The sequence below is a fragment of the Rhipicephalus sanguineus genome, chromosome 9, assembly GCF_013339695.2.
Source record: "Rhipicephalus sanguineus isolate Rsan-2018 chromosome 9, BIME_Rsan_1.4, whole genome shotgun sequence".
Taxonomy (NCBI): Eukaryota; Metazoa; Arthropoda; class Arachnida; order Ixodida; family Ixodidae; genus Rhipicephalus; species Rhipicephalus sanguineus.
The window spans coordinates 86,173,617-86,182,457 of NC_051184.2; the positions used below are offsets into that span (position 1 = coordinate 86,173,617).

General features: G+C 44.4%; 1 long non-coding RNA gene across 1 annotated transcript; it reads left to right on the forward strand.

Moving 5' to 3' along the window:
- Positions 1–336: 336 nt before the first annotated feature.
- Positions 337–8,621, forward strand: LOC119405976 (uncharacterized). The gene is made up of 3 exons (XR_005186489.2): positions 337–477; positions 6,240–6,372; positions 8,604–8,621. It is a non-coding gene; the product is annotated as an uncharacterized LOC119405976 (long non-coding RNA).
- Positions 8,622–8,841: the final 220 nt, after the last annotated feature.

Sequence of the window (8,841 nt, forward strand, 5' to 3'; positions counted from 1 at the left end):
ATGTTCAGGGTTCGATCCCTGGCCGCGGCGATCGAATTTCGATGGAGGTAGAATTATAGCCCCGTGTACTGTGCGATGTCAGTACACGTTAAATAACAACAATTGGTCGAAGTTTGCGGAGCCGTCCACTACAACAGGCTTCATTGGCACGTAAAACCACAGATATTCGATCGGCGTATAAACGTATAGTGCGACGCGACCATGCGCATTTCGTGGTTGTACCACGTCGTAGCCTCGTCATACACAAGAAATCCCGGAGCGATGCGGTGTTGTTTTGGAAGCGCCGCAGCTGGTGGCCGTCAGAACGACAGCTGCGCCTTCGCCACAGCTATTCGCGCAAGTGTGCACTGCGCGCCGGAGGCCACGGAGCGCACTCCGCAACACGCTATCAGGTGTATCCTCGGAAGAAGCACGTTCTGTTTGTTGGACAATGGTGCCTTTCGCAGTGCGGGTCTTGCATCTGTATAACTGCAACAAGTAAGCATGAACATTTACTTATGTGCGTAACGTATTCTTCTGAGAACTAAAGAAGGGGAATTTTTTCGAGGGCTTCCTTGATTCGTTGGACACAACGAAATGAATCCAACTGACTATGATGCCAAGGAAAACGTAGGGTCGTTGACTGTCATCTTTAACGTTAGTGTAGTAATCATGACGTGAACTGGAATAAAGTGGTCGAAAACACACCCTACCCGTGGGTGGGATCCGAATCCACAACCTTGGAAAGTGAAGGTTATGGTTTCGGATTCATTTCATTTACGTGGGTTCGAATTCATTTCAATTTAGCCATAATTACTACACTTGAGTTAAAAAGAATGGCTAATGCCCCCCTATGCTTTCTTTGGCCTAAACGCCTGTTGGATTCATTTGGCTCTTCTGAGATCCGTATAAAAGTACACAAAAGGCCTCAGGCTGTGGCTCGCCTCATTCAAGTTTCCCCCGGTGTGTACGTTTTGGTCATTTTAATTCATGCCCGCTTCGACCCGCTGTCACAGTTTAGATCAATGATTTGTTAGCACTCACACGTGAATTTCAAACCCAGCGTGTTGCAGCTGTTTTGCACGGGCAGCCACTGAACACACTTGCAACCACGTATACACAAGCGTGCGCACGGGGGAGGGGAAGGGGTGCCCCTTTATTCACTTAAGGGGAACGCCAAGTCAGCCCAACATCATTACTCAGTCGCACCAGTCCCGTCATTGCTCATAGTGTAGGGTTACGGCAATGCAGGTTTTAACGGCGATGCTGTTCTCAGCCGAAGCTTTCATGTCCGGGGCCGTGGTAACGCTGATCATGAAACGGGTATGTGCCCCAGAAATCGGGTAAATCCCATACGCACCACTGGTTCACTAATAATGAAGACGAAAACTCGTCATCAAACGGGTATGTGCAACTGTGCGGCCTATCAGAAAACAATCGTCATCATAAACGGGTATGTGCCACAGAAATTGGGTAAATCCCACTACTCACAACTGGTCCACTAAAAATGAAGAAGGCAACGCTTGAAGCTTCTTTGTAAAGCTGTGTATAAGAGTGGTATGGTCAAGACGCGATATACCTATACTACCACATCAAAGCTTAACAAAGAGTGTTTAATAAAGAGCAGTGATACAACATATCTAAAAGACTTGAAAAACATAGAAAGGCGTTAGCCTGACGAAGGGAAGGCCACCAGCTTCGTTTTCATCAGTGTCCGCGTAGTGGAGCTGGTTGAATTTTTTTTTTTTTGACGATAGTAGCGGTCGTGGAGTCCCGATGTTGCATTCCAGCAATGGTTTACTTCCCACGAAAGTCGGGGAACAAAGGCAGGCCGCTGTGAACAGCCCGTCATTGCTTCATTTGCACTTCCGCATGCATTGCAAAGCCTGTTTTCTTTCAGACTCGTCCAGCGGGGCAGGGGGGCGCTGCTGTAAAGCATTACTCCCCCCCCCCCCCCCCCCCCATCTAATGAAGAATACTTCGCAAGCCTATGCCCATGTCACTTACAATTATTGTCGGCGAGGAGCTTTTCTTGTAGCGCGCTTTGCATAGTAACCTCGGCTTTCAAACACTGATGGCCGACTTGGCGCTACTGCATCAAGTGAAGGAAGCAACATCGAAGCAAAAGTAAAACGTATGCTCGGTGCGTTTTATTTACGGAAAAGCAACGCAGCGTTTCTTTATTCGTGCCGCTGTCCCTGAAATGAGAAAATTCGAATGTTCTTAAGTGTTATCTTATTTTGCAAAGCATGGCCGAATGCAGTGGCGTAGCCAGTGGAGGGGGGGGGGGCACACCAGGCCCGTGCCCCCCCCACCCCCGAAATTTTTTCTCCCATGGGATACAGAGCACAAAGTGACACTAGACCGCACTTCCCTGCCTGGCCCCCATTCAGATCAAAGGGGTGCCACCACCCCCCGAAAAAAATTTCTGCCTACGCCCCTGGCTGAAAGGAGACCGCGTCTTGAAGGAGCTGGTCATTATCATTATCATTGTTCATGCTTCGTTGTGTAAATTCCAAACGCGTGTGTTCGTTATAATGCAGCCAATAATTGTGTGGCGTTCATAAACGCTACAGTATAGAAGTATCTCGTGTTATATCCCTTGCCAGCAATCGAAATAGGTATGCATACAAACTCTGCATACATTCTAGTGGCTCGTTGCCAATAGAATTCTTGTTTTCTCGCCAGGCTGTTGAGCACTAACCTTTGTCTTCTGCACATTTATTTTCAGCCCTGCCTTAACACTTTTCTTGTTGAGGTCATCAATCATTTGTTACGACTTGTCGCCAGTATTGCTGAAGAGCACGTCTGGTGCAAGCCCAAGTTGCTGGGATATTTTCCATTAGTTCTTACACTTAATTCGGCCCAATCTAGTCGTTTGGGTACTACTTCTAAGCATCAGGTAAATAATATCGGTCGAATTGTGCCTGCTGACTACGATGTGGAATCACTTCGCGCCAGACAGGAGGAAGAGGATGTTGTAAGGTTGCCGGCGGATCTAGCTTTGCGAGATGTGCAAGAAATTGCCCTGCTCGGCTTCCTCCTTTCAGGTTATGTTGAAAACGTTCAAAACATGTAATTTTTTTTTTAAAGCGAAGCGCGGGCAGGCTACCAAGAAGGCGTGCGAAGCGCGACGCAACAATGCTTCTGCCGGTAGCCCATGAGCTATCCCACGTACGCTGCTGTGCCCATAGAACCACACCACTCCCCAATATAAGTGTCCCTCATCACCAGTCACATGCGATGTCTGCAGCGTTTAAAAACTTCAAAAGTAGTCGTAACCGGGTAAATTGGATATCATTGGAGAGGCCTTTATGCAGAAGTGTACGTTCATACATGATGATGATGATGATGATGATGATGATGAGATTATGTCTTTCCAGTAATGTACAGTTCTGAGCAATATGAGAGGGAACACAAAATCGCGTTTACTCAACGACTACTTGCAATGTACTGACATGAATGTGACGTATGGAATCGAAGCAGATACCTTTCCAGTGGAGCATTTAGTGTTTCGAACACTTTTGCGCTTGTCAACTGCGTTTAGCCGCTATAACCTTTAAAGAGTAATTTCAGTGTTCCTTCTTATGGTGCTAACGTCTGTACCTTTTGTATGGTGAGCAATTTACAGTGCTCACGAAAAGAAATGGTTTAATTTAGGGCAAAGCAATCCACATAGCCACCTCGAACTAATGCACATACATGCTCTTATACAGTTTTGATGTCGCGATTCATTTCTCGAGCGCTGTGCCTTAAAGGGGCCATGAGACGGTCACCCAACAATTTGCGGTTTTCAGCGAAAAGTAGAAGTAGAAGGTCTATTACACCTATACATATTTAAAAATTGGCCTGTAAAATAATGTTTCAGGGCAAAATGAGCCCTATATGGAAGTCGCGAGCTATAAACCCCGCCCACAGCCGGCGACCGTCATTTTGCCATGGCGTGTGTGACGTCATCTGCTGCACGGAGCGGCGCCGTCGTTTTCTGCCAAAGTTTCAGCCACTGAAAATCGTCCAATTTCAATGCCAAGCCGAAGAAAGATGAAATAGCTCGATTGAACGCGCAGATGACCACGGAACAAAATCGTTCGCCAGAATGCAGACGCTCGCAAAGCAAGCAGCGCGTCACATCACGGCTCGCGAGTGCGTCAGTGTTGCCCGGCTCTCAGGCCGCTCGCGTGTTTTAAAAATATTCAATTAAAAATTAAGAAGTGCTCGACCGAATGCGGTAAAGTTTTGCCAGCTTGTTTGGGAACGCACAAGGATTAACTGACATAACACGGATTATGATAAAAAAGTGGGTGTCGTGGCCCCTGTACGTATCGTGTAATGGCAAGACATTAGGGGCGAAGCTCCTTAAGGCGGCACCCGTTCGTCCCTCGTAGTAGTGCGTAACCAGTCGTAACGCTAGTACCAGATCTTGACTTCCAAGGTGGTGCCGGTGGGAGATTTTTCCTGCGCGTTGTTGAACAATAAAAAATTCGCAGCGTGCGCGTTAACTAAAAGCCGAATTCTTCTGTCTCTCATTCCCCGTTAGCAGCCATTGGCATGTTCCAGTAGGAAACGTTAGTAGAAGTAGAAGTGTAAGTGTTAGCTAAAAGCCGACTTCTTCTGTCTCTCATTCCCATTAGCAGCCATTGTTTACCTCCAAGGTAGTGCCTGGTGAGATTTCTCCTGTGCGTGATTAAACAATAAAAATGTTGTTCAAAACGCCGTTGATTGATGAAATAAACCAACGAAAGACGCCAGATGTTTTCTAAAAGCAAAACGAAAGAACGCTAGATGTTTCTAAAGCAAAACGAAAAGACGCCAGCTGCTTAACAAAAGACGCCAGATGTTTTCTAAAGCAATGGTTTTCTAAACAATGAAAATTCACAGCGTACATGTAAAATTAAAGTGAGTTGCAAGTCGTCATAACTCATCGAACCTTTAGTATAAACGCGCCCGATCTCACGTCGGTGATGATGTACTGGGCAGAATTCACGGAAGATTCACGGTTTACCGATGAACCTCCGCAGCTTCGCCCACTCATCATCATTCACTCCGTGGATATGCTGTGATTTTTTTCAGGTAACGCGCATTTATAAAACGCGCTTGGTTGATGCATTAGCTGGAAATGTCTAGAAAACAGCGCCTTTGTATACAGTGGCCACAAATCGGGGATCAAATACCATCCCTCTCACTCTTTTGCAAAAAAAAAAAAATTAATGTGGACGATTCCTGCAAATGGTGCGACCATTGTTCCCGCAGGCATGGCGCAAGTCCTGTGCACGCTTGAGTACATGCGCGTAACTGAACGTTATTTCATTTGCGCTAAACGGACGTAGGACAAACACGAGAAGGATGCACGCAGGACAATGCGCAAGACCTTCGCGCGCCGTTCTGGTACACTACAGCCATGTGGGTTTCTGGCCTATAGATGTCTATTTTTCGCTATATCAACTCTAGAACACTGAATAAAAATAGCGGTCAGGGCGAGTTGTATTGAGTTCACGGTGAAGATGAGCAGCATGTATACGTTTCTAAAAAAACTATTTGCCGACGTTTCGAGACAAATAAACAGTTTCTTTAGAATCGTATACCTTTCACACACACACACACACACACACACACACACACACACACACACACACACACACACACACACACACACATATATATATATATATATATATATATATATATATATATATATATATATATATATATATATATATATATATATATATATATATATATATATATATATATATATATATACTGTGACCAACAAACCCAGGTAAAGGCATTGTTAAAGAAACACGTCACTGACCAATGTCAAAACAAAAGAAATTGACGTTTCGGAATCCGTACGGATCCCTTGTTCACAATGGAATGTCGGTCTTAGTCGTCATTCCATCGCTTAGCCGTCATGCTTAGCCGTTATGCTTAGCCATTGCTTAGCCGTCATTCCATTCTGAACAAGACATCCGTACGGATCCACAAACGTCAATTTCTTTTGTTTTGACATTGGTTAGTGACCTGTTTTTTTAACAATCCTCCTTTACCTGTACTTCCGCACTTTAGTGCGTCGCGTTGCTCATCTTCCTCATGAACTCTACAACACGTATCAAGCGATCATTTCTCTTCTCTGCGTAAATGTGCACGCGAGGCTCGTTTCATTGCATGACTGCTTGAACGAACGTCTGTCAAATGTGCAGAACTTCTTCAGGACGGGCGCCATGACGCTAAAGGTGTGGGCAATGCTTCTGCTGGTGCAGGCGGCAGCGGCCCTTGTGTGTCCGCCGCACATCTGCGAAAACGCCCAGTGTCCACCTGTGAAGACCTGCCGCGGTAGACTCAGCACTGACGGCAGTTTCTGCGGGTGTTGCAACGTCTGCATCCACGAACTAGGTGAACGTTTTTGTGCCAGGTACAGAAGGAAGTGTGAATGAGAGATTCCCGTATTTAGTTCGGGCGTTCTGATCTCATGTGAACGAGGATGTTGCTTTTCTCACAAATTTGCAAACGCGAAGATGGAAATCCTAAAATTTTGTAATTTTCAAGAGTGCTTCGTTAAATGCTAATGCTGTGCATTGAAAATGAAGTTCCTGCAACAAGTCCAACTAATATCGAAGAGGAGGTTGCCGTGGGAAGCAACATCCATGCTCTTCTGAGTTTAATTTGGAGCAGCTAGACATTCCTCTTCAAGAAGAATCTTTAGCCGATTAGGGAGTCATTACCATGCTGATCAATATATTCCCTTCTTCGCAACATCTCCCCACTACAACTCGATGAGAACGTACCGGAAGTCACGACACACGTAGCATCAAAGCGCTATAAAGCAGAAAAAATGCATTCGTTTAATTTCTGTGGAAACATAACTCTTCATGTTTCTCCTGGAAATGAGATACTTAGTTATGACAACAATTTTTTTCTATATGTTTTTTTTCTGGTTTCATTGTGTGTTTTAATCTTATAGCTGTAAGTAACGACAATTTAACTTCTCGCTCACAGAAGAACCCGACCTGAAACCATACATGCATTCGTTATTTTTCTGTGGAAACATAGTCCTTCATTTTTCTCCTGGAAATGAGGTACCTAGTTATGACAACAATTTTTTCTATACGTTTTTTTCTGGTTTCATCGCGTGTTTTAATCATATAGCTGTAAGTAACGACAATTTAACTTCTCGCTCACAGAAGAGCCCAACCTGAAATCATAACGCGATGGTCAATTCGTACACGTAACATGCGTTAATGTTATTATATTGTATCCAAGGAAGAACCGAGCTCAGACGAACAATAAATCTAGAAATAACGAGAAGTTACTGAACGATGAATGTTGCCACTGCCGACGCTCAGCTAAAGGTACTTGCTTTAGCCGAGGAAGGAACAACAAACCCTTTTGCTGAAATGACGCAGACGAGCCAATCGTCACGGTAAATTAGTTTTCGAATGTGTAATTTGCTTTAAATAGGCTTTTTTCACTTCTTTGCTCCTGTGTGCTTACGAATGTTTACGTCCTCACACCGTTTGCTCTTGTGCATCTCGTTTATGTTAAATTACCGTTCCCGCTGCTTCTGTCATCCTATCACTGGGCTGCAGTACGAGTAAATAAAAATATAAATGAATAAATAAATCAGTGTACGCAATCTTCTACATAAATAATCTAAATAAAACCTTCCTGTGACACGCTAGAAACACAGAAGCATGTCTCATGGATTATATAGGTGTAGACCCTGTCGGAAATTATGCAATGTTTCATTATATGAGATAGATTGGAGTTTGTGGTATCGGATAAGTACACTTGCAGTCGCTTTTTTTCCCTTATTAATTCTCCCTTGCCTTATGTTGACCTCTCTGGAGAATAAACCTACCGTCACGAATAATCACGGTGTCGATAATGACGAATGTGGGCTGTCCGTAGCGGCCATTCACCATCAAGCCACGCATAGTGTCACTCGACATTTCCTGTTACGGATATCAGGTGCAATTTACCAAGCATGACCAGGATTTGGGGACATGTGCACGTAGCGCCATCTCTGGTCGATGACAGCGGTGGCCTGCCGTAACTGAATGGGCGATAGTCGAAAAAAATTATATCTGACGAAAGAAGCTAGTTATCAAAAACGGCTCTCGGTTCTATACAGCAGAGACTTATTTGAACATTCTGGTACAATTACAGCATCTAACTACAAACAGCGTGGCTTCCCAGAGCGTTTAAAATTTAACAATGGGGCCCCATGTGTTTCTAATGGGCGGTGTTCAATTGTCCTGGGAAGCCACACGCTTTGCAGTGCGATACTGCAATTTTGTCAAAATCTTCCAGTAGGTTTCTGCTGCATAGAACCCCGAGTAGTTTTTGATAACTAGCTTTTTTCAAGAGATATGATTTTTTTCATCTATTTCCCATTCAGTTATGGCAGGATGCCATTGCTGCCGCCGAGAGATGGCGCTACGTAGAAATGTCCCCAAATCCAGGGAATGTGGACGACTCATGAGAGTGAATATTCAGTAAAATATCTATTCAAAAATGAAACATTATATTTGCCTATTGAGAGAAAGTAATTTTTGAAAGTCCCTTTCTGCGAAAAAGTTCTTTGTGAATATGTAACTGAAGTTTATGCCTGGCTTGCATTTCAGGGTTCGGAGAACCATGCACATATTCGCCACTTCTCGGTGTGCCTACAACATCTAAATGCACGAGGGGTCTCATCTGCGATCCTCGTGTCAATGTCTGCATCCCAGCGTTGTGGTACATCGCTTATCAACACAACGACAGAGGCATTAAGACCGCTCTTCACGAGTTTAGTTAATAAACGTTCATTGTCACAAGAATCCTACAACCACATATATAGCCGATTTTTAAGCATGAAATCTT